Source organism: Lissotriton vulgaris, chromosome 4_1, assembly GCF_964263255.1.
Source record: "Lissotriton vulgaris chromosome 4_1, aLisVul1.2, whole genome shotgun sequence".
Lineage (NCBI taxonomy): Eukaryota > Metazoa > Chordata > Amphibia > Caudata > Salamandridae > Lissotriton > Lissotriton vulgaris.
In genome coordinates this window covers 584,047,718-584,068,083 of record NC_141691.1, presented here as the reverse complement: position 1 = coordinate 584,068,083, position 20,366 = coordinate 584,047,718, and positions in this window count along the sequence as shown.

Here is a 20,366-nt window from a genome sequence, read left to right as displayed (position 1 = left end):
TTGTCTTTGTTTCAATCTCTCCCTTAAATTTAATCCTCTCGTGTATGCATGCAAAGGAGGTTCTTTGAATATTCCGTTAAAATCCGGTTCCAAGGATAGTAGTTCCCATCTCTTGTTGACTATGTGTTTGATTTTAGAGGATAAGGTTGTGTATTTAGTTACAAATACCAATCTTTCTTGTTTTGCTTTCCTTCTGGGCTTCAACAGCTCCAATCTGTTCATTTGCTGAACCTTGTCCAATTGCTCTTGTAGTGCCTCAGATGGATATCCTCTTTCTTTGTACTTCTGTGCTTGATTGGCAAGTGTGCTTTGACATGTTCGTGCATCTGAACATATTCGTTTGATCCGTATGAATTGTGACATCGGCAGATTCCTGATAAGGCTTTTGGGGTGAAAGCTCGTGTAGTTGAGAGCACTATTCCGGTCTGTGGGTTTAGTGTATAATGTTGTTTCAAAGCCACTTTCTGTTTTGGTGATTCTGACATCTAGAAAATCAATAACATCCTTGCTTATCTTGTGCGTGAATTAGATTCTGGCATCAACTCTGTTCAATGTACTTATTAGTTGTTCAAGTGTTTCTTGAGTGTCATCCCAAATTAAAAAAATGTTGTCGATAAATCGACAGTACATTTTCACGTGTGACCATTCTCTCAAAGACATCAAATGTTCTGCCTCAAACTGGGCCATGAATGTATTCGCGTAGGCAGGGGCCCCTGCAAAGCCCATGGAAGTTCCATTTAATTGTGCATAAAACTTGTCCTTCCATTTGAAATAACTGTTGTAAAGACAAAATTTCAATAGTTGTAGCAAAAAGATTTTGTTGGTAAATAAGTCTTCCATTTTAAGCAATGCCCATTCAGTTGATTCCAATCCTGCTTGATGCGGTATAGAAGTATAAAGTGCCACTACATCTATGGTGCACATGATCCAGTGATCTTGAAACCCTCCACTAATTTGTTTAAAAAGTCCGTTGTGTCCCTTATGTAAGATCCCCATTGCTGAACAAATTTCTGTAGAAAATGATCAATATATTGGCCGAGGGGGTCAAAAATTGACCCACATCCCGAAACAATGGGTCTGAGCGGTGGGTTAGTTGGATGTTTATGGATCTTTGGGATCATGTAGAGTGACGGTCGTCTAGGATTCTTTTCTGTTAGATATGCTGACGTTTGGTCATCTATCCATTCGTTTGTTATAGCCGTTTGCAAAATGGTATGTAACATCTGTTGGAGCATTGTTGTAGGATCCGATGATAACTCTAGATAAGTATTCCTGTCTGCCACATGTTCATTGACTTTATATTCGTAAAATTCCGTGTCCATTATTACCAGGGCACCACCCTTATCAGCTGGTTGTATTGTCAATGCTTCGTTGTTTGCCAGGTTGCTTATGATGTGTTGCTCTGTCTTAGTCCAGTTATTGTGATAGGTTTTTTTGTAGTTCAATTCTTGCAAGTCTTTTCTGACCATTATTTCGAATGTGTCCAACATTTTATGTGACACTGGCGCTTGGAACACACTCTTTGGTTTGAATTGTCTCGTTGTGTTTTCTTTGGTTTTGTCTATTGGTTCAGCCAAATTTTCAAAATAATGTCTGAGTTTTAATGTTCTCATGAACTTAAAAAATGCCCCTTCTGTCTCCATTTCATTGGTCATCGTTGTTGGTACAAATGTAAGTCCTTTGTTTAAAGTTGTTGTTTGTTGTTTTGTTAATGTCACGGATGAAATATTAATGATTAGACTACTGTTCGTCCACTCCTCAACGCTTTTCAGGCCACTTCCTCGCCTTGTTTTCCGCCTACAACTGGTGTATCTGTTTGTGACGTGGGTGGTTGTCCTTGATTTTGTTCCTCTGACAAAAAAGCCACACTTCTACTCGTGGTTGCTTGGTTGTTGCCCTCATTAGATAATATTACTCCTTCTTGTGTTGCTCTGACCGGTCCTCTGCGAATAGATGTTTCCTTATCCGTTACCAAGCTTTCTTCGGATGAGTGTACAGTTGTTGGTGTTTTCTTAGGGACAAATTGTCGTCGAGCATAGATATCGGCCCATGTATAAACTTAATTTAGTTTATAATCTATTGTATCGCGTTTGTATTTGCGCAATTTCCCTTCCTGTAACTCCTTTTCATATTTTTCCAGTTTTAGATTAATTCCTTCCAAACTGATTTTCCATGTGTCGACCTCCATCCTTGTTTCCAGTTCTGTTTTAAGGGTGTAGATTTCGTCCTCCAGTTCACGTATTGTTTTGGCTAGTTCCTCGATGATAAGTAATATAAGATCCAAGGAACACTTGTTTAGTATACTATACCACTTGTCCATGAATGTTGAGTTTAAGTTGAAGCGGAATAGCATTGGTTTTATTGATAAACGTAAGCCTCTTGGGATTCGCTTTGCTCTGTAGTATTGTATGAGCGTCGAAGCGTGCATCCTCTGATTTAGTTGGCGGCGGGTTAAATATTCGAGTTGCTTAAGTTGTTGACTTATTGAACCCCCATGAGCATCCATGTTTCTTACTTCCTTGATTAATGAATAAATTTGATCTGCCTGTTCATTTGTGTAGGCCAGTATGTTGGCCCTATTGTCCGTCATTCCTGTTATGGTATCAAACTGCATCTTTAATTGATTGGGTGCCTCCTCACTGAGTTGACTGAGTTTTGAATTGTGTTATCTGGGTTTGTGGGGAGCACTCCGATTATGCTCTGAATTTTATTAGTGTTCCAATGGTGCTGCGATTATTCAGGATAGTCACTCCTGGATATGAACAATGGTTATGGTGGGTGTTGGTGCCCGCCTAATCGCGCACTGTTCACCTGCCACCCAGCCCAGCTCAGACGTGTATTGGAGACAGGCTGTCAGGCACACAGCACAATAAGTGCAGAGAAATGGCCACTTTATAAAACTAGCATTTCTAAAACAGTAAGGTTAAACCAGCAGGAAGGATGTATCAGTGCCAATCCAAAGATATAAATGGAAAGGCCACTACTCTCTGATCAGGAATTACCCCTTAATAAGGTATAAGGGAATTATCAATGCTAACCTAGGCCTTACAGTAGTGAAAACAAAATAGGCTGTTTCTCAGTACCAGGACATGCAAACCACAACAATACATGTCCCACCTTTTACCTACATAGGACCCTGCCCTTTGGGCTACCTAGGGCCTACCTTAGGGGTGACTTATATCTAATAAAAGGGGAGTGTAAGGCTTGGCAAGTACGTTTAAATGCCAAGTCAAATTTGCAGTACACTTCACACACAGGTACTGCAATGGCAGGGCTGGGACAGGTTTGAAAGGCTACTTCTGTGGGTGTGTCAGGTTCCACCTTCCAGAATCCACAGGATTGTGCTGATGCTTAATGGGTCCACCTCTCGACTGCCCCAAGTCCGGAATATAAATACACACAGACTAGTGGGATAGTCAACCGAGGGAAGGAAAGGGTAGGAACAGCATGGAGGGAGATCTAAGGATGGCACAGTGAAAGATACCATAAAACACAGTTCCCCTTAACCTAGAACATATACAGTTGAAACACTACTACATAAAACATTTGAACTGTTTGTACACGCTACCTGTAAATAAAGAAAGAAGGAGCGATACCAAGATAGAGAGGAGGGTGGTTGCAGACTTCCAACAGGAAAACTAATATGAGGAGATAATAAACAGTGAGGGTTGAACATGCAATACATAGATCACACTACTGGAGTAACAAGGCATGAGACCACATCCCACCTACCCTGGTTAGGTGTTGAATGACTTGGAATGCAAAGTAGTATATTCTTGGACACCCCCTTATGCTCTCTCCTATGAATGAAATGAATAAAGACCAAGTATGAAGGAAGACCTTGGCACAATCTTTTTTCTGTATTATGCAAACAATAACAAGGTTTTGTGATGTTCAAATTCCACAATACCCAAGCAACTGCGCGTTTCGTATCAGTTGATATACATGTATAGCAGAACAGTCAAGAGAACCTTGGTTAGGGCTTAGCATCCGGCTCTGTTGAACTTATGGTTATATTCATTGGAATACGAGACAAAATCATAACCTGACTCCTTTCAGAATCCAATAACGAAATAAATCACAACTCAATATGAAAGTGTTCTATCTACTTAGCCTTGTATCATGGAACACTTAACAGCCAATGTTGACATCAAGTTTTGTGCAACCAGCACCTGTGACAAAAAGCGAGACTTCTCACTTTGGCTTCGCAAACAAGATCAAAGTAACGAAGTGATGAATGAATGGTCCCCCGCATGAGACCGTGGGCCGATGCCAGTCTTGCCAACGAAGAACGCAATGAGAAACGGCCTCCAAAGCAGCTCTAATACCTCCTCCGCAAGAGGCCGCCGAAAATGCGGTCTCACCAACGGAGCAGTCGGGAGCTCAGCCAATACAATGAAAGCTGCCCAAAGTTGTAAAACGGTGGTGCTAGAAGCACCCTTACCGTCTTATCGTCAAGCCGAACAGGAACTACTGCAAGCACGGAATCCACAATAATCGGCAGCGTCCAAAGTGTTTGTCTTTGCTATATCCGGTTCCTGCCTGTGCGTCCAAACCACGTGGGGGGTGATAATCGTGAAGGATGTCGGGAAATGTTGTTTTCATGTGGCTCCTTCTGGATTCACCGGAAAGTGTCAGTCAGTGTGTGATCAGCCGATGCGACCTGACAGGGTGGTACATTCAGTGCTGCAGTTCACTAGTATCATTTAATTTACAGACCCTGGGTATAGGGTATACCACTTTATAAGGGACTTACAAGTAAGTTAAATATGTCAATCAGGTATACACCAATTACACACATGTTTAGGGAAGAAGCACATGCAATTTAGCACAGATTAGCAGTGGTAAAGTCCTCAGAGTACTAAGGCCAACAAAAAGTTACAGCAAAACGTGGAGGTAAAAAGCAAAAAGATTGGGTTAAGATCACTCTAAGGATGCCAGGTCTAACAGAGAACCACCCCAAACTTGTTCTGAAAGAACAGACTGTGGATTCACATCTTCTATCTACTTTGAATGTATAAAGGAGTGGCCCATGTACCCATTAATTCCAGTTCCAAGTGCTTTATGTCCAAGGTGGGTGTCTACTGAGGGATGTGCTTCCCAGATTACCCAGGGGACTGCTGTACAATCAGAGCTGGTGTCTGGTTGACACCTAGCTTCCCAGAGATGAGAGAACATCCCCTGAGTCTATACCTTGATGCAAGAGATGGTCAACTATCTTAAGCCCCTTAAACCAGCAACATCGCACTCTGTGCGCTGGATCTGCAGTAGCAGGGGCTACAGAGAGTGATCTGTGAGTCCCGGTGCCTGCAGGCTCTAGTCTCCCCTATGATTCTTAGAAGGAATCTTGAAAATATGGTATCATGCTTGCATTTATCGACTGACGCTCTGCGCAAGTAATTGATCGTGGCATTACCTGTGCCACAGCACAGCACAGCGCAGCATAGCCTGAGTAAACAACCGTGGTGTGACCTGAACTGTCAACTCCCACCCACCCAAGGAGGCCCATCAATTTCATCACCTACTGCAAAGGATCTGGCTTGCTCGTAGCAGCAACCATTCAGTTCTGCACAGCCTAGGTAGGCTGCATCATGTACAGTGCACCTATCAAGACCAAGCACCCTTCTGAGACTCCTTCGAAAAGCAGACATGCCGCTGAGATGACTGTTAAGGAGGCCCGACAAAGAAGTGTCTCGTGCTCAGCCCAGTAGCAGAGGAGTGAACTAGCCTACAGGATCAGGGTACCTACAGACAATCAACTCAATCAATAGACTTGCATAAGTATTGGAGGGTACCTGTACAAAAACGAATTGACTTTGCACTAGCTTAGGAGTGTTGGGGCAAAATGCACCTGAGTCGAGTCTTGCTAACCAGGCCCAAAAGGGGTGGAATCAACAATGTATACTTCTGTGCGTGGTAAAATATAGGTCTTTTCTTTTTGAAAGTCCGGTACAGATTGGACAATATTTTATTAAATGTATGTGTGTTTGTTGAATGCTGAGCTTGAGCACCACCACACTACTTCCCTGAAAAGTATGTGTCTACTTGCCATTCCTTCCACTGATAGTCAAGTTCTGAAAATGATTGTTATTGGCCAAGGTTAGAGAGCAATAGCAGGACAGACCATGGGACATTAGCGGCAAAAAGGTCTCTACCTCTAAGTAGCCCTTGCTTGAAAAAGGGGTCAGACCATTCAAAAGGAGGAATCAATTTGTCCATGGCTAGTTTATGAAGACAGGGGCTGAGTAGTTTCAGGGCCACTGAAATAGATTTCTCAACCACCTTCTGCACCCTCTGCAAGTTCTCTCACCACTATAACAATTAATTTCAAGCAAAAAGAAAAAGGCCACTGGCATAGTCTGACTCAAATCCTGAATGATTAGATAGTAATATGAAAACACAGACCTCAATACTTATAACAGGGTTACTCAGCCTCAGAACTTGATTTGGCAGTGGGTGTGAACTATGGGATTGCTTGCTCCACTTTTTCCCTCAAAATGAAAAGGAATATGTTGGTGTGTTTTGGCCATTGGTTGTACTGATTCATCAAATGAAGCTTGAGCTTAAAAGCATATTTAGCCTTTGGTGGGCTATACTCTGTTCTGCTAAGACAGAAGAAGGATGCACTCCACTGCCCTGGAAGGCTACAGCCCGTCAAGTTTAGAGATCTCCCCCTGTCTGCCAGAGATCTCTGTGTGTTCACTGTCATTGTAGCTCCTCTGAAGGCACTGGCGATTTGCAGTGAGGATATCATATTCACTGCACCCGCATTGCAAAGTTTTTTGTTTTTGAAAGACAAACTGCCACAAATGGAGTTTGTTTTGGAAAAAACATAAAAATAAATGCCCCTGGAATGCTTGGAGTTTTCACCTGTGTGGGGAAATCATTTGGTTCCCTGTTTGGGACCGTCAGAAACATGTCAATTATACACAGCAATGAAAGACTACTAAAATGATTTAAAAAATTACGCAATTAAAGACTAGTAATAGGAGTACCACTTATATGGACTTCTGGCGTGACAGGAAGAAGCTACGAAAGCCATTGTATTTTTTGATATCACAGTTTGTGGTATTGATTTGTGCTTTTGGTCTTGTGACAAATTTTTTTGTCTGGGAGTTCCAAAAATGTAGATTTTCCTAGCCTGGGTGTTAGAAAGGCTAGATTTTATTAAAGACACGGAGGCAAGTATAATGTAGTCTTTTCTTGCTTTATTTTAACAGCAGACAAGCACGAACTACATTTCCCAGAAAAAGCAACATAAGAACTACTGGATAACATCACAATGGCAACAGCCAATAGGACGCTGAGTGACCAAATAACTAACTTGACTGAGAACAGAAATTCCTCTTTTCTTGTAGTAAGTCAGTTAATTAGGTATAGAAATAAACAGAAGAATAGAACAAAATGTAAGTAACATGGTAAACAAGGCTATGTTGCAGTCCAAAAGAAGGTGAGGAGCATGAAGGAGATCCAGGTAGAATGATCCATAGAGAGAATTAGCATCTTGATTTTGAGAAAATAGCTCAGTGAGGTTAGGAGGCAGCCACGCTGGATGAAGCTGTTGGTATTGCAGAAAAAAGAAAATATGGAGGGTTAATAAAAACAGTGGTGGGATAATACTCGCCTCAGTGTCTTTAATGAAATCTAGCCTTTCTAATAGCAAGGCTAGGAAAATCTACCTTTTATTATAAGACCAGAGGCTCATATAATGCATGCTCAAAGCATTGCAATATACAGAATGAACGTCATGTGAAATTGATTTACAATAAAAGTTTCTAAAGATATTTACGTTGGACCAATCTGCGGGTTTTAGGATGCTGTGCAAACCAGCACCTGCCCAGAAAACTTGAGAGGCCATGGCTCCACTAGCTGAATGAGCACAAAAAGAATCAATGGTAATTCCAGCTAAAGAGATGATCTATTGGACCTAACAAGCTAAAGTGGTAGAGGAAATGGGTTTATGGGGGTTTATCTGCAGTGCGAGAAACATACATTTTTTGACAATGACCAACACGTAATGTAGGTTGAGAAGGGAAAAAATGATATTGAATTGTAGATAAAGCATTTAAACACAAATTTTACACCACACATTGTATTATATTTAGGAACTGGAGGTTTAACATATCTTACTCCCTTTAAAAGTTGATAAATTAAAATTGGCACACCGATCTGATGCACAAAGATGGTTCTCCCATGAACTAAAACTACAGTACCTGGCCCTTCGCAAACAGGAAAGGAAGTGGAGACAGAATTACTCTTCAGAGGGGAAACACCTCTACCTGGTACCATGGAAAGAATATCAAAAAGGCTACTTTAACGGCTAAAGACGATCACTTTTCCAACAGAATCTTAAACTCTAATAATAGATCAAAGGAAATCTTCTCAGCTGTTAATGAATTATCTAATTCAGACAGAATTCTAATCAAACTTACACGTACTCAAGCACTCTGTGACTCCCTGAACAATGATTTCATTGAAAAGATTTCCACTATTAAAGCCAGTATCCATAGACATCTCCAACGAGACACCTCCCGCTACACATAGGAACCCTTGTGCTCTTGAATATTTCCCGGCCATCAGTACCCAGGCCTTCCAGGACCTTCTGTCCAAAGTAAAATCCGGATCCCCCCCGGACTGCTGTCCACCACATGTCCTAAAAGATGACCTCTCCGTTCTCCCGAGCTCAGCCCTTGTTCTTTTGAATGAGTCCCTTTCCCAGGGTCACGTTCCTAAAGCCTTCAAAGAAGCAATTGTGGTCCCCCTTCTGAAAAAAACAGGAGCAGACCTCCAGAGTTTGTCGAACTACAGCCCTAGCTCTCAGCTCCCGTACCTGGCTACGGTACTGTAGGCCCATGTGGCGAAGTGCTTGTCCAACTTCATGGAACAATCCAACTACCTAGACTCACACCATGCGGGATTTCGTCCCGCTCCCTCGACAGGGACGGTGATATTGGCGGTCTTGGACACACTACAAGACAAATCTGACAGAGGTACCCCTCAGGCCCTGGTGCTATTAGATCTTTCTGCCGCCTTTGACACGGTCAACCATGGTATATTGGCAGACTTTGTCAGGGAGGTTGGCATACAGGGCTCAGCCTTTAGCTGGATCAGCTCCTTTCTAGAAGATCGCTCCCAGTCAGTCCGCATAGCCTGTTTACGGCACATAAGCTAAGAATAACATGTGGGATCCCGCAGGGATCCTCGCTATCCCCCCACCTGTTTAACCTTTACCTTTTCCCCTCGATTCAGTCCCTGAAGAAAAGGAAAGTGACCATCTTCAACTATGCAGATGATTTACAATTAATGTTTACCGTCGACAACTCACCTAAATCAGTCTCTGAATTTCGGGCTACTATTGTACATCTGTCATTGGATGGGCCATACCACTTAAAACTCAATCCAAGGAAGACTGAATTGGTTCTGACGGGGGGCAGCCACAATTTCTAGGGCCCACACTACTGGCCTACGAAACTCGGACCCCCCCACCCTCTCTTCCTCTGCCAAGAGCCTTGGTGTCACTATAAATAATGACCTGTCACTAAGACCGCAAGTCGGATCTCATCCTGCTTCTTCCAGCTGCGAAAGATCAGCCGATTACTTACACAAGCAGCACTGATACAGGTCGTGATAGCCACGGTGCTGTCATATTTAGACTACACTAACTCAGTCTACCTGGGTATGCCACTTTTTCTAACCAAGCAGTTACAGATGGTTCAGAACCAAGCAGCCAGACTGATTAACCAGCAACCCAGGTGGCAATCTGCCACCCCTCTTTTAATAAACCTACACTGGCTTCCCATTCCCCAACGCTGTGCCTTTAAAACTGAATGGTTAATCTTTAAATCCCTACACGGTCGGAGCCCCAAATTTATAGACAGTCTCATATCAAGGTACACTCCCTCATATAACCTACGCTCAGCCCATCTTCAGCTACTGACTACCCCCGCCTTTAAGTTAAAGTGACAAGGGGGATGATGCAGGTTTGCCTCTTTAGCTCCAAGATTGTGGAATTCCTTCCCTCTAGAGATTCCGTCATGCACTGACCTTCTGAGCTTCAGGAAAACTCTTAAGACATGGCGTTTGTGCAGGCATATGAATAATCTTTGTAACAGCTGAGCATGAAAGGCCCATGGATTCCAGGCCTATATCTATTTTCACAGAAGTTTTTATGTAAGGGGAGGAAACATATTCAAAATCTCTGGACCTTTTTGAGTTTTGGAAATTGAAAGTTTTTAGATAGAGAGAGTATGTTTTCCAAATAAAATGCTAGTTAAGGTTGAATCCAGTAATCATTGGTGCAAGTTTTCACTCAAGAAAGAGGATCGGTCCAATTTTTAGGAAAATTAGAATTTTATTGATGCAAAATTGAACATTGACAGCCGACACGTGTTTCGCCCTCTGTGGCGTATTGCGCCAGGGCTTTCTCAAGGCTAAATTCAATTTCTTAGTGTCATTCTGTTACATTTCTCTAGTATGCATCGCAATGAATATATGTCACAATAAATTCCTTTAAATATTTCAATTTGGAGTTAAATCTCCCGGAAAGTCAGAGCGTTCCTACAAAGACGCCGAGCACGGCGGAGAGGTCCTGTAGTAATCTTCCACTGGGTTCAGCTAATTCTAGACCCAGCGCCATGAAACCAACCGGTGTATGTGCGCTTTATAAAATCCTTATAACATAACATAATAAAGGATGTTTGCCAATGGGTCTTCCATGCACTCAAAGATGTTCAGCTGAAATGGCTGACCTATAAGTATTGATGGTACAATAAGTTTTGCCCTTAGAAGCTAAAGAGGCTAGGAAGTTAACTATTAAAGTTACATCCGCTGAAAAGGGATCTTAATTCCTGTCCAAACAGCAGCTACACCAGGCGAGCCAAGCTTATCTAGCTTCTTCAGAAATCCCTGGGGTTCCCCAGGATGACCCAATATCCTCCAAGCGACCAGAAAAAGAGAACCTTCTATAATCATGTCGTGCTGATGGCCTAAAGGATTGTGCAGTAAATCCGGAAAGTAAGGAATCCCAACAGGGAAGTCTGAAGTCATATCCAACAGAGTTGGATACCAATATTGTACTTGCCAAAACTGAGGAATTAAGACCAGAGATGAGCGCTGTCTGCGAGTCTGGGCTAGGACTTGTGCAATTAAAAAAAGGGGGGGGAAGGCATGGAGAAGAGTTTGAGGCCATGATTGAAGGAAAGCATCCATAGCCAAAGCCTGAGGGTCTGATCTCCAACTGAAAAAGGATGGAAGTTGGGAATTGAGTAGAGAGGCAAAAAGCTCTATTGACATACTGAAGGGTGCAGTTGCCAAACGGTTGAATCCTGAAGGTGTCTGGAATACCAGTCTGCAACTACGTTTAAGTTCCCTGGAATATAAATTGCTCTGAATTAGAGATTTCATTGTAAACAGTACTACCAAATATGTTTGGTAAGATCTGCTAGAATCTTGAACCTCATGCCCCAAGGTGATTGATATATCTGACTGCTGTCAGATTGTCCATACATAGCAGAATGGTGCAACACACTCTTTTTTTGTAAAGGACTGCATGGCAAAGGAACCTGCAAGCATCTCAAAACTGTTGATATGCAAGAATGACTCCTTCTGAGACCATACTCCTCCAGTCTAGAACTTACCACATCTTGCACCCCAACCTGTCCAACTTGCATCAGATTCTAAGACAAGATCTGGGGGGCAGAGAAAATTGTTCTCCTTTCCAGGCATCTAAATGAGACAGCCGCCAAAGGACTTCTCTGGATTCTTGATTGAATGAAACTGGATCTGAATAGGAGAGACCTATGCAAAGGTGTCAGATTTTTTATGTTTGAAGGGCCCAATAGTAAAGAGGACCCAGAAAGATATTCTGAATTGAGGAAGCTAGAACACCTGCTAACCAGGCTAGAGACCTGAGAGAAAAATTTGAACGAGTTAACGAATGACAGATCTCCTTTTTAGGTCACGTAGAGAGACCTATTACTGTTAAACCAGAAAATTACCTAACCACGCGGATTTCTAACAGTTCATGTGAATCACGTGACCTAACAAGCACGAGCATTTCCCCACATGAAAGGTATCAGCCTCCCTCCCCTAATAATTCACTTCACTTTTCACGGCCGCAGGCCGTGACTCGCATTTCTAATCCCCCCTGCATCAGCCTCCCACAGGCTTCCCTCCCCATGACTTCAAAGGCTCCGCCAGCGTGTGCTCGGCCGGCCTCTGGTATTTCTCCTCCCCTAATTATTCACTTCACTTTGGCCGCCAGGCTGTGACTCACTCGCATTTCTCCTCCCACCAGCCCATCGCAGCCTGCCCAGCCGTCTCTCCCTACCCCTTAACCCTGCCCCCACCACCTCTCGATATTGCTGCTTGTTTTATATTTAATTCAGTTTCCCTGTCTGCACTCACTTGTTTTTTTTATCGCGGATTCCCGTCCGTCCGGGCTCTTTCCTGCTCCTTTTTCACCCCGCGTTTTATAGTGTTTTGTTTCACAGCAGTTACAGGGCCTACTCCAGCTGAATGTCTTTCCCCGTCCCGACCTGCCAGTCACAGCCCCGACTCATCTGTCAGAGGGGTTATAGGGGCGAGCAGCCGGGTCCTAGCTGGGGCACATTCCCATCAGAGACCAAGAGGCCTTCACAAATCCAGGTGGCGAAGCGAGAAAGTCAGCCAGTCATAAACAATCGTGAGGTACAGAACCCTGAGCCCACGAGGCACCGAGGTCTGCAATCAACTGAGCGAGGTTTGAGCGAACTCTCAGCAGAAGCCTAACTCTTAAACCTTCCCAGCAGCCACCAATTCGAAGTGCGCAGCGTCGAGGTGCACGGCTTTGAAAGTGCATTTGATGTGGAAACACTCAACATTAATCCGGACAACCTGATGCCTTCGGATAGAGCATTGGGACATTTTCAAGAAGGAAATGCCTTCAGATAGAGCAGTCACAATCAGACGTGACAACATTTTAGGACAGGGAAGTGGGAGATTTTGACATAGAAATAGGGAGAATATAATTTCCCTATTGACTTCTATTGAACAATAAGCAATTTCAGGCGGAAGATAGTTAAAAGAAAGCCATTTTTGGCTTGAAGAATCTTGAGTCTCCCGCCTAAATCGGGTCTATTGGCATGTCTGGTCGCAATGCAGTTTTGCATAATAATTGTAATGTCCCCCTGCTGTCCATCTGATGTTGTTTTTTTGTGTTACCCTCCTATTCAAGACAATTTATTGAGGCGCATATGGCTGCACAGTTGGCTCTCGTCGTACATTGAATCCATTTTACCATAAACAAATACCTACGACGCAGCTAATGAACTTCTCTGCAGGCTATTGGATTTCACATTTTTTTTCTTCATTATCCCGACTTTTTCTTTCTTTTTCCTTTCCACAAAAAATCTTTTTTTTATGAAGTCGCACATCAAATAAATTTTTTTTCAGAACAAGTGAGGGTAGCATTTCAAGAAAGAACGACACAGTGCAATCACGATGCAGGCAAACGCTTGCCCTTTGGCAATAGTTACAATCCAGTGGCAAAGGTGCCAGAAGTGAAACTTGTGTGAGCTACCGCAGTCACTGATGTGTCAGCTTACTCCTGCTTATAAAATACGGCAGTCACATGTTTGGAAACTGAAATAATTCGAAAAAATAGACCTTTTGGTCAGAAAAGCCACCGACGTTTTTAAATAACTCTGTACTGCACTTACTTCTGGCACTATGTTTAACCTTAACCAGCAGAGCTACCTTTGCATCTAGAGTTTCCAATTGCTGTTTGCTTCACGTTTCTTAATTTTTTTTCACTTCTCAGCACGACATAATATCAATTTCAACTGCAACATATTAGGAATCAGCAATATATTCCTTAACGTAGTGAACACACACTGCATCAATTATCCCTACTAACAAAACTCCCTCTCTTCCAACAGGGTAGCTTTCCTAAAAACCAAGACCCCATGTGTTACTCGATTTTCCTCAGTGTTAGGAGCCAGACTCACTGCCCGAGGCCTTTTAACTTCATTTTAGCCACAGATTCCATATCGATCCCAGTGGCTTCATTTCCTCTTAGAATATTGTTTTTCCTTCCGTAGTGTGACCACATGCAGGTTTCCCCCCACACACCCTCTCACCCTCACACCCCCTCACCCTCACACCTCCACACCCTCACACCCCCACACCCCCTCACACACCCACACTCCCTCACCCCCTCACACACCCTTACACCATCACCCTCACCCTCACCCTCACACCCCCCTCACATCCCCTCACCCTCACCCCCTCACCCTCACATCCCCTCACCCTCACACACCCCCTCACCCCCACACCTCCTCACACCCCCACACCCCCTCACCCTCACACACCCACACCCCCTCACCCTCACACACCCTCACACACACCCTCACACCCCCACACCCCCTCACACCCCCTCACCCTCACACACCCTCACCCCCCCTCATACCCCCTCAACCCCCTCTCACCCTCACACACCCTCTCACCCCCTAACCCTCTCACTCTCACTCACCCCCTCATCCTCACACACCTTCATGGATCGTGCTGTTGATCTTTACGTTTGCTACCCGCCTACACATTTACGTGCCTTATGTATTATGTGGATTACGACTTTAGTAGATTACCGTGTTTCCCGAAAATGCTAATATACACAGGCACAGGATTTGTCTATTTCATAATGAGTCCTTCCCCTTCAAGCTTTACTTCCTTCGAAAATGGACCATTCTTACTGGGTTTTTTTGCTTTGTTTTTTGTGGGGGACAGTTGACTGAGTTTGAGAAAAAGTAGTTTGTGATTCGTTTTGTATAGATTTAGGGTGATACATTGCAGCTCTGTATGACAGTTGAGTGTATGGCACCGGTGTTCAGGGTAAGGTAAAATCACCCCAACCTCAAACATCAGACTTAGTAGCCTCAATAAGTTTGGACATTTACGACACTGGTACGAGGCGCAATGCAGTGATGTCCTTAGTTCTGTATTAGGCATTGATAGGAGGTTGGGTAGAGTGCTTTCTAGGGTTCCGAGGGGGGCAGTGTGTCAGGTTGAGCAAAGGTGGTGGAAGTTAAGACGGGGTTGACAAGTCTTTATCCCAGGTTCCTTCATTTTTCTTTGTTGTCATTAAGACTATTCAATGTGAACCACAGTAGAGCCCAAGGCCTGCGTGCTCAAACTATATCCATCCACATGACCTTTTGATGCGAGTTGATCTAGCATGACTTTGGAAATCAGCCTTTCATGTTATATTGTATCTCTCATTTGGGCTAATAATCCACACTCTGCGTCAGGTGACCTCTCACCCTTTCCTGTGTTGCACATCCTGCTGAGATACTCCCAAGACCTCCATAACCTTTCCCACAATGGCATAAAACTTTAGCCAGCCAGCCATGCACACGCAACATGGCATTCTGCCTCTTGTTAGCAAATGAAGCCCAACCCAGAAACATGCCCATCTGAGCTTACAGTTATCCCTCACAGGACTGAAGAAGTTGTTAGTGGGAACATTCCACAAACTTGTACACCATAATAAAGTGATGTAACCCCAGGCGAAAAATATTCCAGATGTGGGTTCCGTGCTTGCTTTCCAACAGGATTCAAGCTAGCCTGGATGATGAGGGGGTGATACCCTGAAACCAGTCTTGGGATGCTTTTTTTCTGGTCTAGGGAGTACCTGGCTTGGCTGTATGAGCGGTATTGTTTCCGTGGGGAGCAGGGTCAAGACTGATTTGCACATGTGCACCGCTTAATATCAACACAAGGTAGAGAGTAATAACTGGTCCGTGTCCATAGTTTTTTCTTTTTAGTTTCTTCTTTTATTCACAATATTCTATTAAAGAACAAACACAGCCAACGTTTCGTCCAGTAACAGACTTCTTCAGGGGAAAGAAACAAGAGACCGGGCACTCCTAAAGGATGTAAACGTCTGAGCATCCGCAGTGGGTGAGTTTTACAAGTAGGATGTACTCCAGTTCATTTCAGCAGGAATAAATATGACGGAGGTAGGGACTTTTCTTTAGAGAAGAAAGAGAATCCATGGTGTGATACCGTCTGAGCTCTGCAGGAGGTGCTTTGGGTAGAATTACAGCCAGATCGAGGCTTGATCGGGTGATTGCCTTGTCCCGGTATATATGATACTATGGACTCTGAAGGGCCAAGTCACGGCTGATGGCATTTATCTTGACATGTGACACCGACCAATACTGTAAGGCACAGTGAAGACGCAGCCTCGCAGTGACAGCACCATTTTATGTTAGGATCTCAGTAGAGCAGTGTCTCACCCAAACACATAGTCAGAGTGAACTTTTTTTGTTGTTGCAGTTTTATATAGCGGGGAGGTTAAAGGATTTGCACTAAAACACAGGGTGCTTGAGCCTCCCGCCAGACTCGAACCTGGTTCCCCAGCTTGTACGTCAGCTGCTCTAGCCGTTAAGCCACATCTTTAAATACTGACCAAAATATTTGCCTCCTAGTACATTATTCCCATTTTCCTCCTCCCCCTTGCGCCCTTCTCCACTCTGCCATGCACCCTTCTCACCCTCCCCTTGCACCCTTCTCATCTCTTCCTTGCACCCTTCTCCTCTCTGCCTTGCACCCTTCTCCCCTTCCCCCTTTCACCCTTCTCCCCCTCTGACTTGCACCCTTCTCTACCTTGCCCCCTTCTCGCCCTCTGCTTTGCACCCTTCTCGCCCTCTGCCTTCCACCCCTCTCCCCCTCCCCCTTCTCCCCCTCTCCCCTGCACCCTTCTCCCCCTCCGCCTTGTACCCTTCTCCACCTCCGCTTTGTTGTGGTATGTTACCAAGTTCGAGCCTCTCCACACTCTATCTATCTATCTATCTATCTATCTATCTATCTATCTATCTATCTATCTATCTATCTATCTATCTATCTATCTATCTATCTATCTATCTATCGCCCTCACTCTATCTATCGCCCTCACTCTATCTATCCATCTATCTATCTATCCATCTATCTATCTATCTATCTATCTATCTATCTATCTATCTATCTATCTATCCATCTATCTATCTATCTAATATCTATCTATCGCCCTCACTTTATCTGTCTATCTATCACCCTCACTCTATCTATCTATCGCCCTCACTCTATCTATCTATCTATCTATCTATCTATCTATCTATCTATCTATCTATCTATCTATCTATCTATCTATCTTATTATCTATCGCACTCACTCTATCTATCTATCGCACTCACTCTATCTATCGCATCACCACAGCATCACTCAGCACCACCACAGCATCACTCAGCGGCACCACAACATCACTATGCGCATACACTGAACGCCACAACATCACTCGTCGCCACCACAGCATCAATCTGTGCAACCGTTCAACAACTGGTTCAAATATGCTCTCTCAATGTTTCAAGCTTTATTACAAATGTCACAAAAAGATGTTAAAATTTTACTTCTATTCTTGAATTTTCGTCACAATAAAATACACTGAACATAATCTTCACAAAAGTTATTTACAAAAGTTTACGCTATTGCCATAATAAATTACAATAACTTTTATTTAAGTATTATTGAAAAGATTGAAAAACCATTGTTATTTGTGTAATATCAATATATCTAAGTCACGTAAATACAACACATATTGCATTACAAATGCTATAGGTGTCACATTTATGAAAGTTAAAACTATTGGCATTGTAAATGACAAAGCTAATAATTTTGCTTTTTTCAAAACCAACACATAAATAAAAAATGTGCCATTTCCAATACCAATAGCTTAAACTTTCCTAATGCGAGACCTATTGCATTGCAAATGCTTGTTAGTAAACAGTGGTTCATTTTGTTAATTAACCATAGTGTCTAACAGAGAGTGTTTTTTTATTGATGTACTTTTTAATTGCCTCAAAAGTCCCTCTTTTTAGGTTTCGACCTGGTGAGGGGCACGCAGTGCCCCTCCCAGATCGAAAACTTTTGTCTACAGTAGGGATGTTCGGACCGCCTCTGTTTCCCATTGGCTAGCTCCATAAATGGAGGCTAGCCATTGGGAGACAGAGGCTGTAAATCACGCTTTCTCGGGGAAAACGCGATTCGGGGGCGTTTCTCAGGCTTTTTTTAAGTCCCGCCTCTTTGTCCCGGGCCGCGCTGTGATTGGCTGCCGGCCCGGGACACCCCCGTGACGTCATTTCCCGGGCCGCGCTGTGATTGGCTGCCGGCCCGGGACCTGACTTGTTACCATTGACTTCAATTGAAGGAGGCAATTTCAAGCGGGAAACAACGAAAAGCAAGCACTTTTTCCTCCAAAGACGGGAGTCTCCCACATTAATCGGGTTTATTGGCATGTGTGCAAGCCTAAAACTTGGCAGCTGTGCATCCTCGTGATGTGTGTCTGAGTCGATAACAAGTATGGCTACGGTTAACAAACATGGCAACATTTTATCACAGGAATGTGGTAGAATTTTTCTTTCTGGTTTTCTTCCTGTTTTATTAGCGCTTGTTTTTATTTGTATAGTCTTTCTTCAAGATTGCTGGTGGTAGGCTGTTTCCGCCTCATAACAGTGACGTCGTCAAGCTGAGGGTTGGGTTGTAGGATGGCCTTTTGTTACGTGGGAGCCTGACAGGGCCAATGGGCGGGTTTCTGTGGCTGTGATCGACAGGCAGCAAAGGCAATGGAGGCTTGCAGAATCGGTGACCTGCGCAAATACTCGAACGATGGCTGGTAAGTAAGGCCGTTGAGCCAATCATCGCGCAAAGCAGGGCGTTGTAGGTGGGGCAAGCTACTGTGAGGTCACAGGACGCCATCGGAGCTGCGCATAGACACGTCGAACTCAGAGCGGAAGAGAAGAGAGAAGGAGCAGGTAAGGGTGGGTCGAGTTACGATTAGACACAGACCAGCGTGTACCCCTGCTGATTAGCACTCAGCACAGACCCAGTTTGAAATATCCGCGTCTGCCCAGGGTCGAGTGTTAGCCTCGGGTCAGTATGCAGTTCCCTACAAGAGGAGGTATTGCCGACCACTGAGCAGCAGATTCAGGTCAATATATACTCAACAGGTTCAGACCCGATCAGGGCGGTGGGATTGCTACCTATCACTGAACACCAGGCACATACCCACTTCCTCAGGCCGGCTTCACCTGAACAGTGAACAAAGGCACTACTCCCCTCACAGATCTGTTTTGGGCGTTCGTTTCCCACGTAATATCAAGTGCCCGAGAGTGTGGAGTACAGACTTCTGCTGTGTGAAATGGTGGGTTCCTTACAATGTAATACTAGATGCAGACACGAACGCGAGGGTTGTAACCTCCCAACAGCGGGGGGACTGCCATACCCTTTCCGAAAACCTAGGAGCTGTTACTGCAGAACAGCAGTGCGGACTAGATGTTTGGGCAGGTGCAGGCCCTGTGCACCTTCTAAGTTCGTAGGGGCCCTCCCTGCAGAAGAGCATGTAAAGCCCGCCGAGGAAGGCTGTGGAGCAGGTACGGACCATGCTCTGAAGTCCTGTGCTTGGTGAACGCTTCAACATTTGCTTCGGAGCCATACTGTTTTAAAATAATAATCAAAAAGAACTGGTTTCCACTGAAAAACAGGCTCCTGTCTGAACACTTGCTACTGCCATGCGCAGCAAAAAATGGCGCATCCGTTCTCTGTAATCGAGAGATTGTTTAACTTTCTATGGCCAGCCCAATTAATGCACTGTATATGTTGGACTGCCTGACGGCAGTGTCAGAACAGTTCGCTTTACAACTGGAAGGTTGTTGCCAGCCACTTGCTGTTATGCCCCTCCCCCTCTCTCGTTGGAACCGAAAGAAGGATTGGTTACCACGCAACAGAATTAATGGACCCACACGTACTATGCTTTAATGGAGTTAGTGACCGCTCGCATGCAGACTGGTGTGTCCCCATCTCTGTGCACTGCTCAGCAGCAGAAGCCATCTCTAACTCGCCCTCAGTGCAATACGCCAGTCTGTTCCGAGGTCTACTGCGAAGCAGCAAAGGCTAGCGTGATATCTCTCTGGCTACCATTCAGCGGCAGAGGCCGGCTTTGTCCCATCTCTGGCAACCGCACAATAGCAGGGGCTGCCCCCTCGCTGTGCTTGCTTCCCTGCCCCTGAGTGTGTGTGTGTGGGTCTGGGTGGGTGTGTGTGGGGCTGGGTGGGTGTGGGTGGGGCTGGGTGGGTGTGTGTGTGGGGGTGGGTGTGTGTGTGTATGTGGGTCTGGGTGGGTGTGTGTATGTGGGTCTGGGTGGGTGTGTGTATGTGGGTCTGGGTGGGGGTGTGTGTGTGGGTCTGGGTGGGGGTGTGTGGGGGTCTGGGTGGGGGTGTGTGTGTGTGGGTCTGGGTGGGGGTGTGTGTGTGTGAGTCTGGGTGGAGGTGTGTGTGTGGGTCTGGGTGTGTGTGTGTGGG